An 18,734-nucleotide genomic window follows, 5' to 3' on the forward strand; every position below is an offset into this window, starting at 1 on the left:
GTAGCCTGAGGTTGCAGTCTTGATTGGGACAAATATATTGTTGGCTGAGTCTGTATACATGGTCAATTGAGACACAGAATCTCCAAGCTCTTCTTATACTCCTAGCTTAACCTGAGGCTGCACACACAAAAGGAACTAGAGGACAGTAAAACAAGGAAGACTATAAAAATCCTGGATTTTTTAATGCCTGATATTTGGAACATATGAAGAACTCCTATAACTCAATAATAAGACAAAAAATACAGTTAAAATACAGGTAAAATATTTTAACCATTCTATCACATAATATCTAGACATGGCTAATACACACAAAAAAGTACTTAATATTATTAATTGCTAGAGAAATTCAAATTAAAATCACAATGAGATATCACTATACACCCACTAGAATGACTATAATCAAAATGAAAGACAATACCACGTATTGGTGAGAATGTGGAGAAACTAGAAGCCTTATGCATTGCTGATGAGAATGTAAAATGATACAGAAACTTTGGAAAACAGTTTGGCAGTTTCTTAAATCTTTGAAGATAAATTTAGTATATGATCCATTATTTCTACTTCTAGTAATCTACCCAAGAGAAATGAAAACATATGTCCGCATAAAGATATGTACATTAATATTCAGAGCTCCATTAGTCATTCATTCATGATATTTGTAATTTATTTCTTTTTCTCTTGATAAACCCCCAGGGAGATTGATAAGGAAAAAAAAGAGAAAGAGAGAGAAGGCACAAATATCAGGGATAAATAAAGTAATGAAAATACAAATCCTATAGATATTTGAAGGAGTGTATCATGAACAATTTATGCCAATAATTTGAAAAACTAGATGAAACACAAAATTTTTTTTTAAAAAGCAACATACTAAAATTGACACAAGAAGAAATAGAAAGTCTGATTATCCAATCAATTATCTGATAAAGAAATTGAATTTCCAGCAAAAATTATCCTTTAGGAACAAAGATGAGATAAAAACTTTCTCATATGAAGGAATACTAACAGATTTTGCTGCTAGCAACAAGCCTGACCTAGAAGAATTGCTAAAGGAAGTTCTTCAGACAGAGGGATAACAGACGAAAAGCTATGGAAATAAAGGAAGAATAATAGAAATAATAAGACCTAGGTAAATATAATAGACTATCCTTTTGCTACTGAGTTCTTTAAAAATGTGTTTGTCCATTGAAATAAAATTAAAACATTATCCCAAGGGTTTCAATGTACACAGATGTAATATATAAGACAACTATAACACAAAGAAGGGAGGGTACAGGGACCTATATTATGGTACACTTCCTACATTACACATAAAGTGATAAAATAGTGATTCTAAGTAATCCCTGGGACAACGCCTAAAAAATTACATATTTAAAAACACAATATACAATTTAGAATAGAATGTTAAAGATGTCTAAACAACCCCAAGAAGGGCAGGAAAGAAGAAACAGGGAAATAAAAGCAGAAAACAATAAACCTAAACATGTCAATAGTAAATACTAATGGTGTAAATATACCAATGAAAAGACAGAGATCATTAGAATTGATAAATATATAACTAAAAAAAAACATAGAAACTCTCTTGAAGTAATAATATACATAGGTTAAGAGTAAAACAAACACCAAAGTCTACCTTGCAAACACTAATTTTTAAAAATCTGGAATTTTTATATTAGTATCAGACAAAGTAGGACTTAGAGGGGAAAAAATTACCAAGGATAAAAATGGACAATACATAGGGATAAATATCAATTTACCTAAAAGACATAATGATCCTAAGTAGGTATACAACTAACTATAGAGCTTTAAAACTGATTACTATGGGTTTAATTGTATGCCTTCAAAAAATGTGTTCAATAAGCTCCAATCCAATATAAATGGTGCCCTCTTAAGAAGAGGAGAAGAGACGCAGTGTGACAGCTCTCTTAATCCTTGTTACCTTTGGAGATATAGTGACTATAACGGGCCATGGGGGATCTTTGGTGTTGTATTCTTGATCTGGGTGGTGGTTATATGACTGTGTTCACTTTGCAGAAAATCCATTGAGCTGTACTGTGTTGTATTTTGTGTATTTTATATTTTGTGTATTTTGTGTTCTGCATGTACGTCATAGTCCGATACAAAAAAAAAAAAAAAAGAAAGAAAGAAAAGAAGAAAGAAAAGAAAAGAAAAGAAAAGAGAAGAAAAGAAAAGAAAAGTTAGAGAGGGAGGGAGCCAAACCGTAAGAGACTCTTAAAAACTGAGAACAATCTGAGGGTTAATGGGGGGTGGGTGATGGGTATTGAGGAGGGCACCTGTTGGGATGAGCACTGGGTGTGGTATGTAAACCAATTTGACAATAAATTTCATATTAAAATATAAACAAACATTAAAAAAATAAAAATAAATAAATAAAATTTCTAAAAATAAATAATACGCTTATTGTCAACATGCCTAAGACATTTAGCCCTAGAACCAATTTTAGCTTCTATTATTCTATTCCAAACCAATGAAAAAATAATGGGTATGTAGGTAGGTGATAGATAGATAGATAGATAGATAATAGATAGATATCCCCAGGGCTCCCTGGAGAGTATTCATTACATGTTTGGGGTAGGAAAGAATACCTTGATGTTGGCATAAAGTAAGACTATCTTCCGCAGTCTTGAGAATAGGGTTAAAAATAATAGAATGGTAAGTCTAAAGAGAAGGATGCCTAGTTGTAGTAATAGGCTTCATAAAATTTAAAAAGCTATTATTAATATGGAAGTATTGAATTACTACATTATACACCTGAAACTAATATAACACTGTATGCTAACTGTAATTAAAATAAAACTTTTTTTAAAAAAAGCTATCATGGGGCGCCTGGGTGGCGCAGTTGGCTAAGCGTCCGACTTCAGCCAAGTCACGATCTCGCGGTCTGTGAGTTCGAGCCCCGCGTCAGGCTCTGGGCTGATGGCTCAGAGCCTGGAGCCTGTTTCCGATTCTGTGTTTCCCTCTCTCTCTGCCCCTCCCCCGTTCATGCTCTGTCTCTCTCTGTCCCAAAAATAAATAAACGTTGAAAAAAAAAATTTAAAAAAAAAGCTATCATTATAATAATTAGAATTTGTTAAGCTGAAAAGGGAGTTTTTTACTTACAAAATGGACAAATTATTCATCTGATAAAATAATGCATTTGATTGCTACTGTACTTTCCCCTTATTATGTAGTTCAAGTGATGATAGTATACTATGCATAAAAAATAGAAGTTCAGAAAGATTGGGGCACCTGGGTAGTTCAGTCAGTTAAGTGTCTGACTCTTGAGTTCAGCTCAGGTCATGATCTCCTGGTTCACGAGATCGAACCCAGCATCAAGCTCTGTGCTGACAACACGGAGCCTGCTTGAGATTCGTTCTGTCCCTCGCTCTCTCTGCCCCTCCCCTGCCCATGCTGTCTCTCTCTCACAAAATAAATTAATAAACATTTGGAGGGGGAAGTACAAAAAAAAAACAACAAAAATAGAAAACACAAAACCTGAATGAACCAACTAAACAAAAAAGCTAATCTGCTGAAATGGTACTGTGAGAATCTTTAACTTATACCAGGGAGTTCATTTCAGGAATGTACCTTATGCATGTTTGAAACAGAGGCCTACTGGAGTTCACCATACCTGGAAAATTAACCACTAATTTACATAGTCCTGCAATAAATATGAATATGAATAAATATGAATAAGAATAAATAAATAAGAATAAATATGAAGGATTTGTCCCTTGTATCCAAAGAGCAAGCAGGGCCACAGTCAGACTTCACATCAGATATGTGGGTGAGGGGAGAGGGAGACAAGCAGGTATTTTTAAAAATAGGAGGATGACAAAATCAAGCATCTTGCTGCCAGTTGAATCCTCATTCTATGGAATGTTATCCATAGATAACAGCTGTTTTTTGTGTGTGAGGGGCTTGGGAAAAGCCTGTATCCAGTATCTCAGGACAAGTTCTCAATTTATGCTTTGTCAGAATATTACCTCTCATCCTTGATATCAAAGAAATGTCACATACTCTAACCATGTCCATTGATGTCTTTCACTCAGTATCATTGCCCCACTGGCCAACCATGTGTGTAGACACACATTAAACTTTGCAGGATCTCACTGCCATTTTGAGGCTGTTGCTCTTTTTTTTTTTTTAATTTTTTTTTCAACGTTTATTTATTTTTGGGACAGAGAGAGACAGAGCATGAATGGGGGAGGGGCAGAGAGAGAGGGAGACACAGAATCAGAAACAGGCTCCAGGCTCTGAGCCATCAGCCCAGAGCCTGACGCGGGGCTCGAACTCACGGACCGCGAGATCGTGACCTGGCTGAAGTCGGACGCTTAACCGACTGCGCCACCCAGGCGCCCCGAGGCTGTTGCTCTTTATATTAAGTATAATGAAACTTTACTGAATAATTTTGTCTTACACTGACATGATCCTATGTATGTTTTGCAGTAAGTACTCTGGGTATCAGATTTACTCACTGAAAAGAAATGTGGAGTTCTTTAAGAAGTTCTTGCAGAAGCCCCGTAAGAGATGGTGCTGGCATAGACTAGGACAGGGGTCAGCAAATCTTTTCTGTAAAGGACCAGGTAGTAAATATTTTAGGCTTTGTCAGTCACATGGTTGCAGGACCCAGTGTGTGGCTGTGCCCAACAAATGGGTGTGGCTGTGGTCTGAGAAAACTTGGTTTACAAAAACAGGAGGTGGGCTGGATTTGGCCTGCAGACCAAAGTTGGCTAATCCTGTCCTAGGATGATGGTAAGGGAGACATGTGGTTTTAAGAGACAGTTAAGAAGTAAATCAGAAGGTCTTTCTCAGGGATCTGTTGTGAAGTGAGAGAGGGGAGTGGGTGATGACCCCTAGATATGGGGTGACTTCATAGACTGGTATTAGAGGCCCCTCATACTCTATCTCCACTTCCCCTCCCATCTGTATTCAGTACTCATTAGACATTGTTTTTGGCTGTTCATCACATTTGAATACCTTTCCTCAGCTTCCAATGTTTCCATCTATGAATTCTCACCACTCTACAGTAGATGCTAAAAACTTGTTTTGCCAGTTTTCTGGCAGTGCAGTCACATGACTTAGGCTCTACTGTCAGATGTTTCTGTGTGATACTCTGATTCAGAACCTAGGGATTCAGTTAAGCAGATGCCAGCCAGACTCTACTCTGAAGGGATGGAAGGAGAGACGTCCCAGAGACAGAAGTAACTGAGACTCTAGTGACATATCCTCACTCAGCATCAGGGCTGTGTATGAGCTACAGTCCGGGCCAAGTGGCAGTGATGTCCCCACTGACATAGCCCATGATGAAGGAGACTATGTTTCCCTGAAGAACCTCTAAACCTGAATCTCTGGCTCTCCCAGATACTCTGTGAGTCACATAATATCCTCTAATAAGTTTCTTTCCTTCTTGAACTAGTCAGACTGGGTCCTGCTGTCCATAACTAAGAATCCTCACTGGTCCCCAACTTCATCTCTCCCTCAGCCCTCTATCTGAGAAAAAGAGAATTCCACAGAAGTTTCTGAACCAGGGCACTGGGGTGGCTCAGTCGGTTAAGCGTCTGACTTCAGTTCAGGTCATCATCTCATGGTTCATGGGTTCAAACCCCGCATCGGGCTCTGTGCTGACAGCTCAGAGCCTGGAGCCTCTTCAGATTCTGTGTCTCCATCTTTTTCCCTGCCCCTCCCCAACTTGTACTCTGTCTCTCTCTCAAAAATAAACATTAAGAAAAAAATTAGAAGTTCCTGAACCATTCCTTCTATGAAGCATCTTCTGGTCTCATCAGGGCTATCAGGGTTGCATAAGCAAAACATTTTTAAAAACCCAACTAAACAAAGGAGAATCATGAATAATTAAGCATTAAGTTGAGAAAATAGTAAGCCTGAAGTAAAGTTTTCAAAAATCAAGTTAATGAGGATGGCAGATGCTAAAGAGAGGAGAAAGGTAGTGCAGGCTGGAGGAAGTCCATAGCCAGAGCCTCAAAAGCAAGGAGGAAACTGGTCTAACTTGTGTACAGGTTAGGCAGAGATGTAGGTCAGGAGGCATGTGGATAGGCAGGGCAAGATCATGTTATAGAGACCTTGGAACATCTGTGTAAGGGAGGACTGTCAGAGTGCAGCAGCCTCTACAACTACTTCCCAGTGCTTCTCCTTCCTGGCCTTTGTACATGCTATTCCCTCTGCCTAGAGAGATGTCTCTCCATTCTTCCTACCACTAACCTCTAGGTCACGTTCTCCAGAAACCAGGCTCTGCAATTTTCATGCAAGATTTATGGAGAATACCCTCTGGAACAGGTCCTGTAAGGCAGTGAGGGGTGCAGAATTGGATAGAGAGAAAAGTTAAACTGGATGCAGCTGTACCAGAAGCATTAGCAGATTCTACAATGGGATCTGGAGCTTTGAGGGGCTTCAGAATCATCCTGCCCTGAGGCAAGGGAGTCAGGCCTTTGCGTCCTCTTGTGGACCACTGATTGGATACAAGTGCTCCAGGAAGGAAGAAAGATTTTCTTGAGTGAGGAAACTCTTTTCAGTTAAAAGCAATCCCACAAAGGTAGAGGAGGTGGGTGGTCAAGAAGTGAGGAAACTATAGGCTAACTACCACCAAGCCATCCAAGTAGGTCCTGTGTTACTTTTTTTTTAATGTATATAGCATGCTATTACTTTCCTTCCTAGTGTTTATTGTGATACATAATTACATATTGTATTATTATCTCCTCCAATAAACTCTAATAATCACGAATATAAGGACCATGCCAATAATAATCATCATTTTATCCCTAGCATCTAGCAGGGTGCCTGGCACATGGTAGGTGCTTAACCAATATTTGTTAAGTGAATGAATGAGTGAATGAATACCAAAATAAAGAGTCAGTGCAAGAAAGCAGACATGGTTGACATTGGATCAGAACAGTGGGTATGAGTGCAGCCTAGACCAAGGAAGAAGAGACCAGGTTACCTGAAGCCCCCCAAAACTACAGAGAAAGAGATGACAGTGAATGGGCTACCACAAAAGAGTATGAGTCAAAGACACATTGGACAAGCCTATGATTGATTTATGGAAGACCAGCTCCTCTGATTTTGCTAACTAATACTGAGGGACTGGAAACTACAAAGTTTGAAGCATGAACACTGACTGTAAGCACAATTATGAGATGCCTTGCAGAGGTTGGTGCATCACCAACAAATCTCTAGAAGAATTCAGAGCGCTTCCTATCAAAAGATAGTTCCTCTCTCATATCATGGTGCTGACAAGTGGTAAAATTAAATGTTAGCCAAACAACTTCCTTTGTGGGTGAGTAGTTTTATAATTCATAATGCATGTTCACACAGCAATACATTAAGGGTAAGGTTTAACATCAAAGCTCAGACACCAGGTAATTAATCAAAACCCTGATTCTTTTCTACAAACCTATGAGCAATGCATTGGACTGCATACTGTGGTTGATACAGGGCTTTCTATTCAAATGGGACAGATCATACAGCTCAAGGCAATATGAGGTAAGATTATAAAAATGGCATTAAGAGGGGCATCTGAGTGGCTCAGTTATTTGAGCATCTGACTCTTGATCTGAGCACAGGTCTTGATCTTGGGGTCATGATTTCAGGCCCCACACTGGGCTCTGTGCTGGGCATGAAGTCTACTTAAAAATAAATAGATAAATAAATTTAAAAATTAAAAAAATAAAACAATAAAAGTCATTAAGAAGGAAATGCCTTGAAGACGAGGTCAGAGGCATAATATCTCATTTCACACAAATTTGTTCTGCAAATTACAGATTCAGCCTCCCACCCAAGGGTATATTTGAGAAAAATATTTCAATGACAAATTTAACCAAGCTCATGGACAATATAAACTCTTAGCTACTATAAGTTGAATACAACACAAAAGAATGAAGAAGGGATCTCTTATTGAACCCATAGCTCACATTACTGGGGAATAATTTGGGGCACTTAATTGAAGCCTTTCAATTAAAGACAGTGTGTTTATATCCAACACACACAGCATAGAGGTTTCCCCCCTTATAAGGTGTTTGTGTGTCTAAATCCCCAGCACAATGCCTGTGATCCACTGAATCATTATCTTGGTGTCAAAAAATAGATCCTAGAAGCATAATCATATTTCTAAAAATTTACTTTTCTGTGTATGTTGACATTCCAAGTGTAGCTTTCCAATGAGAGGAACACAAGGCTGTGACCATCACGAGTTCTGGGAAAGAAAGTGAGTGTTGAGGGAAAAGGGAAAATGTCTTAGTAAAAACTGAAGAAATACTACTTTAGAGTGTTATGTGGCAGGTAATGTAGCATCGTGGAAGGAGCACAGATTTTAGACTCAGGCTTGCTCAAGATCAAATGCTGTGTGACCTTGTGTGTATGATGTGACCTCTCAGAGTCAGTTTCCTCATCAGTATAACAGGGTTTTAAAGCCAGACTCAGAGAAACACACACAATGTCATGCACTTATTTTCATAATAATGATAGATATTGTTGTGATTGTTGTTATTACTCTCTCCACCATCTTGCCTAAAATATAGGCATTCTCCCCTCATGAGGAATTCCAGAAAATGGGATGGATTCAGTGTTCCTTAACTCTTTCGCTTTCAGGCTAACTTATGGTTTCCTACAGCTCAGTGCTGCCTGCATCTGAATTTTCACATGAAAATAGCTATCCTTGGCAGAATGCCCTCTTTGGACCAAGTCTGTGCTTAGTCCTGGAGGGATGGGGAAGAACAAGACTCATGGGGCTCACAGTCACTCAGGGAAGAGACAGGAAACATATCTGTCACTATAGCATGTGGTAGAGAAGGGGTTCCAGGTATAGTCAGGGTGTGGAGAGGGAAGCCTGGGGGTGGGGGCGGTGGCAGTCAGAGAATGCTTTCTGGAAAGTGATCTGTCAGATGATTGTGCCTGTCTAAAGGTTAGCACTAGCTCTGTTGTACCTCGGTGCCCCAGCAGGTATGTTTATTCAGTCCCTCCCAGCCTCTTCCTCTCCTGAGTCAGAGTTTCTTCTTCGGGCCACAGGTCACTTAGAACTCATCATGACCTCAAGAGTCTTGCTCACAGAATACTTACAACGTAGATGAAAAGCTGGGATGATTGAAATTTGGGGCACTCTAATAAAGAGCAATAGTGATGCAGGACTTGAGTGGCTTGTCAAGACATTCTGTAGGGTCCCAGGGAGAGTCACCTGCTGTGTAGGCTTTCTTGGTCTACCAAGAAAATGCCTTATATACCTTTCTGCCAAGGGTTGAATTGCTGGAACATGTCATACACTCAGTGCCCTAGTTCTGGGTCAGGTTGCCTCAAAGAGAAAGCCCTCCCCCTACCATGGAGCCCTTGACCTGGTGGGTTTTGCCTGGAAGAATATTCCAGTGAATATGGCAGTGAATAGGGCAGGTACCACTTATGCAAATTCTACAGTGAATTCCCCAGAGATTCACTGCCTCCTCAGCTAGACCTAGGACATCCTTCACATACTATTTCCAGAGAGCAGAGCCTCAGAATAGCCAGGGCCCTTCCCGCCCCAGGCCACCACTGCCTGTTGATGGAAGGAATTCATGACATACCCACATCTCTCATAATTGTTGTCTCACCTTTTTATCTGGGATCTTTGCTCTACCTATGTTTCTCATATTCTGGGATTCTAGTGTCTCTCATAGTGAGTAAATGGTTTCTCACAAATCAGAATCTGGGAAGTGAATCATTATCCCAGCTTTGGTTGTGGGAGGGAGTGGGCCATGATGAGATGTGGCAGAAATCCCATCACTGCATCCAGGGGCAAAAATATCCTGCTCTACACACCCTCAACATAGTCATGTTGGTCTCATATTATAAAATGATAGAGTACAACATGGTTAAATACATCACTGATTTGCCAATAATAGGTATTGGTGTATAAGTCTAACTGGTGGTGCAGCTGCCTGAGGTATTGATTTTACTGTCTAATGGTTGAGAGAGATGTTATCTTGATTAATTAGAAGTCAAAAACAAATGCATCTTCTATTAAATCTCTTGTGGCATTCACCTGAAAAAAATTCTACACATGTCTTAAAAATGTCGGAAACCTAAAAGGACAGGGTGAGGAGGGAGCAAACCACCCCTTCCGCCACCTGTCCTGAGTGGAGATAATGTCTGTGAGTTCCAGGCAAGCTGATGTGAGCTTATCGACCAGAAGGAAAGGGGGGTGCCCATCTTTCTCTTCTTTCCAACTGCAGCCTTAAATTCAGAAATTAAAAAAGAGAAAGCACCACTGAATATAGCATTTTTCCTGGAGTTATGTACTACAGCCTTTCTGGGTTTGACTGGATGTAAACGTTCCACTTACCCTGCCATCCCCAAGACTGGTAAATTATTGGGTATAGGACTTCCTCTGCAAGAAGCATTTTAGAAGCACCCAAGGGATAATTTCCAGAAGTCATGAATAGATTCCTAAACAATATTATTCTTAAAGATGAAAGGCATCTGCATATCATCTGCATGACTGCTAAATTTTGGTCAAAGTATACTTTTATAGAAAAATCAGAGGAATTTAAGAAAGAGCAATAATTCTCGGGCATTTTAGTGAGCTTTAAAAAAGTGTTTATTGGCTTTAAAATATCAACCCATATGGCATGATAAACCATAATATAATACTATAATACAAAGCTATAATGAGGGTTGATTTTCTTTTGGATGCGTGAGCTAATTTCTATGGAGGAATCTACATTGGATGACTATTGTTTTTCCATATTTTTCTTTATGATCTAAAGCTTTCTCCTTTTTTCAACTTGAACACTACCTGTGTCAATGACACTGAAGGTGAATCCACCTGTCATATCATTGTGGGTGTGGCAAGAAGCTGAGCTATGAACATATTTGGGAAACATTCTTAGCTACCTGTGAAATGTAACTATTCTACCATTTATTAACTACCTGACATTGGGAAAATGATATGGCATTTCTAAGCCATCATCCTGTTTGTTGTCACTGGTTTATTCTACAAATACCTATTAACAACTATTTATTGAAGTGAGGAGAATACAGTGATAAGCAAGAGATATCTGGTCCCCACCTATATTGGACCTGAAGTTGTACCATTCTGAACAGGATAATATATGTAAAAGGACTTTGGAGTCTATGATCTGTTTACTAACTGTAAGATACTATCTTATTTGCATTGCAATTGCTAAATGATTTCTGTCTTCATCAGGACTGAGCTTAAGCCATCCTATGTCATGTTGTAAAATGTTTATTTGAAAGTCTAAGCTACAGAATTTGAAAGACTGCCAAGTTCACTTTATTTTTTTTAAGGACATTTTTCTAGCTAGGAGAGAAAATTTTACCTGCAGAGCTCAGATTAGAGAACAGTCACCTGGGTGAAGTTCACTTTGCTAAGGGCCCGAAGAGGCAGCCCTCCTCTACAGCTTGACTGAGAGTACTTTTCTTACCAAATGTCAGGATGCTACTCTTTCTCTAAATGCTTCTCTAATCTCCTTGCCATGCCTCAATTTCCACATTAGCCAGATCAGATCAAACCAGATCTTGGCTTGAAGTTAATTTGTCCATTCAACTCACTGATAGTTCCCGGGGTCCCACTGTGGGCCAGGCTCTGGGCCATGAGTCAGGGACACAGGAACAGACTCTTTTGTCCTCATGAGGCTCACTGGTTTAAAGGTCATCAGAGAAGTCCTGATTTCCTCCTTTTTTGGCAATGTTGGGGGGCGAAGCCCAGAAATCAGTGAAAAAAATGCCCTAAGAAAGCTGCCCTCAGCACCCCACAATTTATAGGCACAGAGTGAGTGATTTAAAGGAGCCAGTTTTGAGAGCTTCGTGTTAATTTTATGTGGATGCTTCCAAGGAGTTTACCAGGAGAAAAAATATGTATAGTGTGAAGTGTCCACAGTTTAGACGATCAATCATCCCCTTTCTTCTAGTGGGGAAGGACTTCATAAGTGGGAAACTGCTTTTTTCTGACCTACTGAAATCATTCACTGAAAATAAGAAGCACACATTCCTCCATAAGAGGCCAATACATGCATCAGACTTGCTCCTAGTCAGGCCTAATTTACACACCATCATCTCTTCACATCTGAGTGAATCTTCACTAAGTGAAGGTCTTAGTCCATTCAATTAATGGGCAGTGACTATAGCAACCTGTGGAATCTGCACTTTTTCTCCATTTCTTGGGGGATATTTGTGTTTGGCCATGATTAATGGCAAGTGACCTTTGATTCTTATCTGTTCATCATCTTGGGCATATTCAATTATATTAACATAATTCTTCCATGGGGATCATCCAGTTGAACCCATTTATTTCATGGAGGGAGAAATTGAAGCCTCACAATGGAAATAATCTTCCCAAGGTCAGTAAGGAAGTAGAAGGACCCATGATATGCATTATTTCTCTGTGTCTATTGAAAGCTCACCTATCCTTCAAGACCTAATTCAAGTCCTACTTCTTCCATGATCCATTCCCTGAGCCCCATTCTTCCCCTGTGTATGGGCTGTGCTTTTTCCTCCTTTTTGTCTGGTTGACTCCTTCTCATCCTTCAGGACTCATTCTCAGTGGCACTTCATCAGGGAACCCCTCTCTCCTTACCCAGTCTAAATTAGATCACTCCCTGAATTTTCTCTGAGGGCACTCAATTATTTTCCCTCATAATACTCATTTCTGGTTGTATTTTGTGTAATGTCTGGCCCTCCCATAGGTTGAAAGCCCCATCAAGGTAACAATTAATATCTACTTGGTTCTTAGTCCTTTCACTTAGCTTAGTGTGAGTAGATACCCCATTGAATGACAAGAACCTCCTGCTCTCATGTTGTATGTCCCCATGGACCCTGGTAGCACTTGCTTTCATTCTCACTTAATGCTTAATATTTCATCACATATGGATTTTTTCTTATAATTTTACATATTCGTGTGTTACTTTTTCTGATAATATTATTTGCTAATTATTAGCAAACTACATATCTTGTGTTTATTATTTATCAAGAACTATAAGTGCCTTACATATATTAAAAAAGTTTATCCTTAGACAAATTATCTTAGAGGTGAGGAAACAGACTAAAAGTATTGTAATGCGGAGCTGACTCCCTCTCATGCCAAGAAAGTTGTCTTATACTTAGGGGAATCAGCCATCCCAGTTTTTCTGGGACTGTCTCTGAGTTAGTACTGAAGGTTCCATGACCCATGAAATCCCTCAGCTCTGAGTAAATTGGGATAGGGGGCATCACTCTATTTATACTCCTTTGTAGATCAAGTTTCACTGCACTATGCCCTTGATCGGTAGCTCACATTCATAGATTATTGACCTCTGTATGAAAACAAAGTCCATTTCCTAGCTATACAAACATTTGGTACCATAAAGTCAAAATATTAGGTAGTGTTTAATTATAAGGATAGAGCTCAAACTTTACACAATTTTTCTTCTCTCACTTGCCTTACTCTAACATGAAAATCAAATAATGGTGCAAGGCACACTGATGACCATGTCTTTATAGACATAGTAACTGATGATCTCTTCCACCTGTTGAGGAATCTTTTACTGGAATATGTATGTATGTGTATGTATATATATGTGTGTGTGTGTGTGTGTGTGTGTGTGTATAGTAAAATGTGTGTTATACTATGCTAAATGTATTATGCTAGTGTGTGTGTGTGTGTGTGTGTGTATACATATATATATGTGTGTGTGTGTGTGTGTGTGTGTGTATATATATATATATATATATATATATATATATATATATTATATGTATATTATATTGGTGCTAGGGCTGAAGTCCATAGCAGACAGCCAGGAAAGAAAGATAGATATGAAGTCAGGAAATCAAGGACAGGCTGGAACCTACAAGGCCGAGTTTGAACTCCGGAGGAAAGCTGGGATTCCATGTTGGTCTCTTACCTCCTATAGACCTCCAGCTTTGATGAGGGGGTGGGCTGCAGGAGAAGCTGACCCCACGTGTCATGCTGGCACCTCTTCCAGGCATTGGAAAAGCTGAAGCAGATAACTCTGCAGCTCTGGAGGAGCCTGTGAGCCCTACATCTGTCCCATGTCAATCAGATAAGCCAGCAGATATGTGGCAATGTAGGGCTGCCTCCAATGACCTCTGGAGAATAAAAGAATATGGCCACACCTCTACTGTCTTCTTCTAAATCTCATACAAAATATCCATGTGGCATTAACTTGGAACTATGCAGGGAAGAGAATTCTAGGAAATGTGCAGTTTAGCTAAGCTAATACAATACACATCTACCGCAGTCCACCTCTTGTCCACTTGGGTTCCATGAATGGTCCTTTCAGCCATAAGCAAAGACAATATCAAAATTACGTGAAAAATCGCAAAGCACCTAATACTGTCCCTAGGGATCCCACAATCTCAAAGGCTTTCTAAGTTCTTTCTCAAAGCAAGCTGTCTCCAGTGACTTTTCTGCTCCAAAGCCCGTGGCGCACCCTGTTCTCATCACCATACTTTGGCACAAATCAAACAATTCTTGTCTATTCAGTGTTTTTATAATTTTTCTAAATTTATTCCTGCCAAGTTTTGACTGGGCGGTCAACTGGGGTTATTCAATTCATGTTGCAGGTTTGGATTTTGAGAGTTTGTGTCTTGCCCAAGTGGAGGGACTTGAATTCTAGCTGTCTGAGTTTCATCCCAAATGAGTAACAATGCACATTTGGGCCTTTCTTTTCTGAAGCACCTTTATCTTTTAAAAAGAGAGTTCATTTTGCCAACTTGTTTTGGACAGCACAAAACAGAGCAAAAAATACCTGTAGCAGAGAGCAGACCAGTTGGTATTTCCAAAAGAGAACTGCTTCTTTTTGTTAGGCTTTCCATCATTCTAGTAAAATATATGACTTCCCTGTGTTTACCTAATGCTTGGAGAAAAGGCTTTTCCTGCCTGTTTATGTGGTGTCTCATCTTCCTAACTAGTCTGTGTGCTCCTAAAGCAAGAGGGTCACCTCATTTCTCCTCTTGTGACTCCTCCAAAGTACCCACTCCTTAAAGCAGTGCCTGCTGGGGTAGATGCCCCGCCTCCAAAGTGTTCTCATAAACTTGCATGCAAAATAAACCTTGAGCACAAGAACAATTTACACAATTAAATCACAAAGGGGCTTTGGGATCCGAGGCAGCCAGGGAAACTATCCACCTAGCCTTTCTAAACCGGGCCCCTGCAGTGAGCATCCTCAAAGCAACCCCCACGGCAACAAAGCACAGAGGCATTTTCCCAGCCTCCATATCATCACCTGAGTTGGACGCGGTTGACGGTTAAGAAGAGCTTGGCTAATTCAGTCAGCTTGGCTCTCTTTGCCTGGCTCTGACTGACAGGCCAGGCCCCTGCTCATCCCTGAAAACTAGCATCAGGGAATGACATACAGTTTGATAACATAAGATGCTTAGGTTTTTTGGCTCAAGTGAGATGTTCAGAGCTAATAGCCCTGTGAGCTGAGTTTTAGCTGTGATCTGCACCTTGAGATATCCGTTATGTCTGGCTCAGGAAAAAGGGAAAAGAATGAGAGCTTATTTCTAGAAAGGTTTCCGATGAGCAGCATTTGTCATTGAAGGGGAAGATGGGTATAATTAGCTTGTCAGTCTAGTTTGGGCTGAGCAGGCTGTCTCTGCTAAGAAAGATGGACTAACTGCCAGAGCCACTGACAGGCAGTCGATAGCACAGCAATTAATGTCATAAATAATTCCAGAACCAATTACATCAAAATGGACTCAGAGCTTTAAAAAGGTACAGAATTCTCTTATTCTTCCTGCTAACAGCAAGAAACAGCTTTCATTTTTCTCTGTAATTACTTTTCATTGTATATAGCAATACAGCTGAGCTTTTCTGCCCATATTTAAGCCTTGTCTCTTCCCCCACCGCCAGCCTCCCTCCTTCACCCCACAGCACAAGGCTGTTAAAGCAGTGGGGTGAATGTATAATCTTTTAACTTGGCTGTTGCTGGAGAACTCCAGCTACACCTAAATGATTAAGAGCCAAGTTTTCGAAAATGTCATGGACAATGACAGCAGAGTGCCCCAAACAATGGCATTTGGAAATGAAGACATTTGTGAAATAAATGGATTTGTCTTATTATTTTAAAGGTTGCCGTGACTTTGCTTACACGGAATTTATTGATTTTTTCCCCCTTCTCCTTCTTCTTTTTCTTCTTCTTCTTCCCCTCCTCCTTCCGTACAGTTGCAAACATAGAAGCCAGGCCAAACTATTCCCTCTACACTGCAAACACGATTCAATACTGCCCTTGTGTGCTAATGGGCATTTTTTTTTAGAAAGAAGATCAGTCTCTTTAGCATAGTGTTTTGCTTAAAAGCTATTCTCTTGAGCTGTCTCAACTCTGTAGCTCGTTCTCTATGCATTACAGTACATATGTAGATAACACAAAGGCTATTATACACATAATAGCAACGACATACCAGATACCACTGGTGCTAATAGTCTTTTTTTTTTTTCTTTTGCTCTAGCCCCATCAGTTGCTTCCGTGTCTGCTTTAGAGAAAGCAGGAGATTGTGGGAAAGCAAATTACTGTAGTATTCATTCACAGCTTTGTTCTGGGCCTGACAAACATTTCCAACTTTTCAACCATGGTGGCATTTACTCTAGCGGGACCGGGGAAAATGGCTCAGGAAGCTCCCACTGCTTGGAAACCAGAAACAGCTGCTGGTGTTGCTTGCAGTTTGCTGAGTGTGCTCTGGCTTTGAGCTTCCTGCAGCTTATGGCTCTCCCTTCAGCAGTAGGTGTCACTGCGGTGAGTGGTAATTACAGCAGAAGATTTTAGAGGACACGGGATAATTAGGCCAGCCCGTGCAGGCATAAACACTGACATTTACCATATTAAAAACTGGAGATGTCGGCATTTTCCTCCGTCCCAAGACCACAACAAAAGCAACCTCATCAACAAAGACAAGTTTTCAAGAGAACAAAGGGTCTTTGCATTTGGGGGAGTTTGATTGGGTGCCTGGTACTTTGCAGTTTGGTCCTGAATGGGTTCTGGTGACCACTTGGGAAAAGATCCAGCTTAGGTTTTGAGGCTCATGTTCTGCGCTCATGCTCCAGCCCCTAGAACATGCAGAATGCTATATCCTCTCTTTGAATGGTGGAGGGGGCAGTGGAGCATGATAAATGACACCATGCTGAAAACACTTCTCCCCTTCCACTTTGTGTCAGACACAGGTAGACTCTCTCAATATCCACTTCACCTGGTACCTGGGTGATTCCATGGCAATAACACCAGGTATATTTCTTGGCCCTTTGGCAAGTGATAGGCAGTAGGAAGGTAGGTGACCTCAAACTCCAGTGCTATAAACCCAAAACAACCCTCCAAGGGCTGAAGTTGTTGGGATGTTTCTTATTCTCCATCACAAAAAGAAAGGGAACAAGTGCCTAAAGAAAGGTCAATAATAGCTAGGCTGCAGCTGAAACCTCAGTAAGGAGTCCCTTCTGAAAGACACCAGCCTGCTTCAAGTACAAGGCTGGGGAATAAGAACAACCTGAGTTTGAAGCCTGGTAACTTCCTATTAAAGGGCCCTCAATAACTCAGATCTGCAGTTTTTCTTTCTATAAACTGAAAAAATGATCTAGCTAATAGGGTTGTTATATGGATAAAATAAATACATACATTTAGAGCATTGAGCACACAGGAAGAGTGTGCAGAAGGCGGAAAGGCAGAAAGAACTTAATAAAATGGTAAAATTCTTTATGATTACAAAAGCTCATTTGCCCCAAATTGGCAACATTTGAGGTTGATTTCTCCACAGAAGAAAGGAAGCTTAAGTCCAAGTTGTTTATATTTCAGAGAAATGGCAGTGATAAAGTGAGGAACCATGGGTACTTTCTTGACCCAAGACTTGGAGAGATATTTAAGCCAGATAAAGTGGTGTGAATTAGTTCTCACATTTGCTCTCTCACTGACCCTGCAGATGTACGAGTAAACTTTCTTCAGGCTGTGACTACACACTAGCCTTTTGGATGGGAACTTCTCATTATGGTCTGGGTTTAAAATATACTCCTAAACTTGGAGGTCCTCATGGTCTATACAAATTTTCCATCTCTTGAGGTGGGTTGTTGGGAATGGGGTCATGGAGCCTTGTGGTCTGGGAGAGTAAGGCAGTATGGACCTGTAGAAGGACCTGGAAGCCTCGTTCCAGGTAACTATGTGCTAACCCTGGGCAGATTACTTTAACAATATGAACCTGAAGTTCTTCACTTATAAATGAGAGGAAATAACTTACCTCTGCCCACCATTGCTGTGGGAGGAATAAATGAGCCAGCTCAGGTAAAATACCCACCTACCAAATACTAAGTCCCTGCCTCTTCCTTTGTTTATTTCCTTTGTCATCTGTAAGACACCTGGCCTTCCTCACAAGGCATTTGTGAGAATCTCATGTATAAAAATATGTACTATGTCCTTATTGGTAATATTGTTAATATTCATTGTACCCTGAGGAGCTTTCTGGATGTGGCTATTCCCCTCTTCAAGAAGTTGGGCTTCGAGTTCCTTGTCTTGACTTGGGCAGCAATGCAACCCTTCCACAAGATCAGTAGCAACATGTGCTGACAAGCTGAACTGCAGATAGGTACTGCTCGGTCAGCTCTATTTTCCAAATTAAAAATAAGCCCAATAAATTTATTTCAACTACTTGTAAGAGTCAGCCTAAGAGTGTTTAGACACATAAAAATCGGAATTTCCAGCTGGGGTGCCTGGGTGGCTCAGTCAGTTAAGCGTTTGGCTTCAGCTCAGGTTATGATCTCA

The sequence above is a fragment of the Lynx rufus genome, unplaced genomic scaffold (assembly GCF_022079265.1).
Source record: "Lynx rufus isolate CCGP_SWC_20201006 ecotype Redwood Valley unplaced genomic scaffold, mLynRuf1.p SCAF_11, whole genome shotgun sequence".
NCBI classification, from domain to species: Eukaryota; Metazoa; Chordata; class Mammalia; order Carnivora; family Felidae; genus Lynx; species Lynx rufus.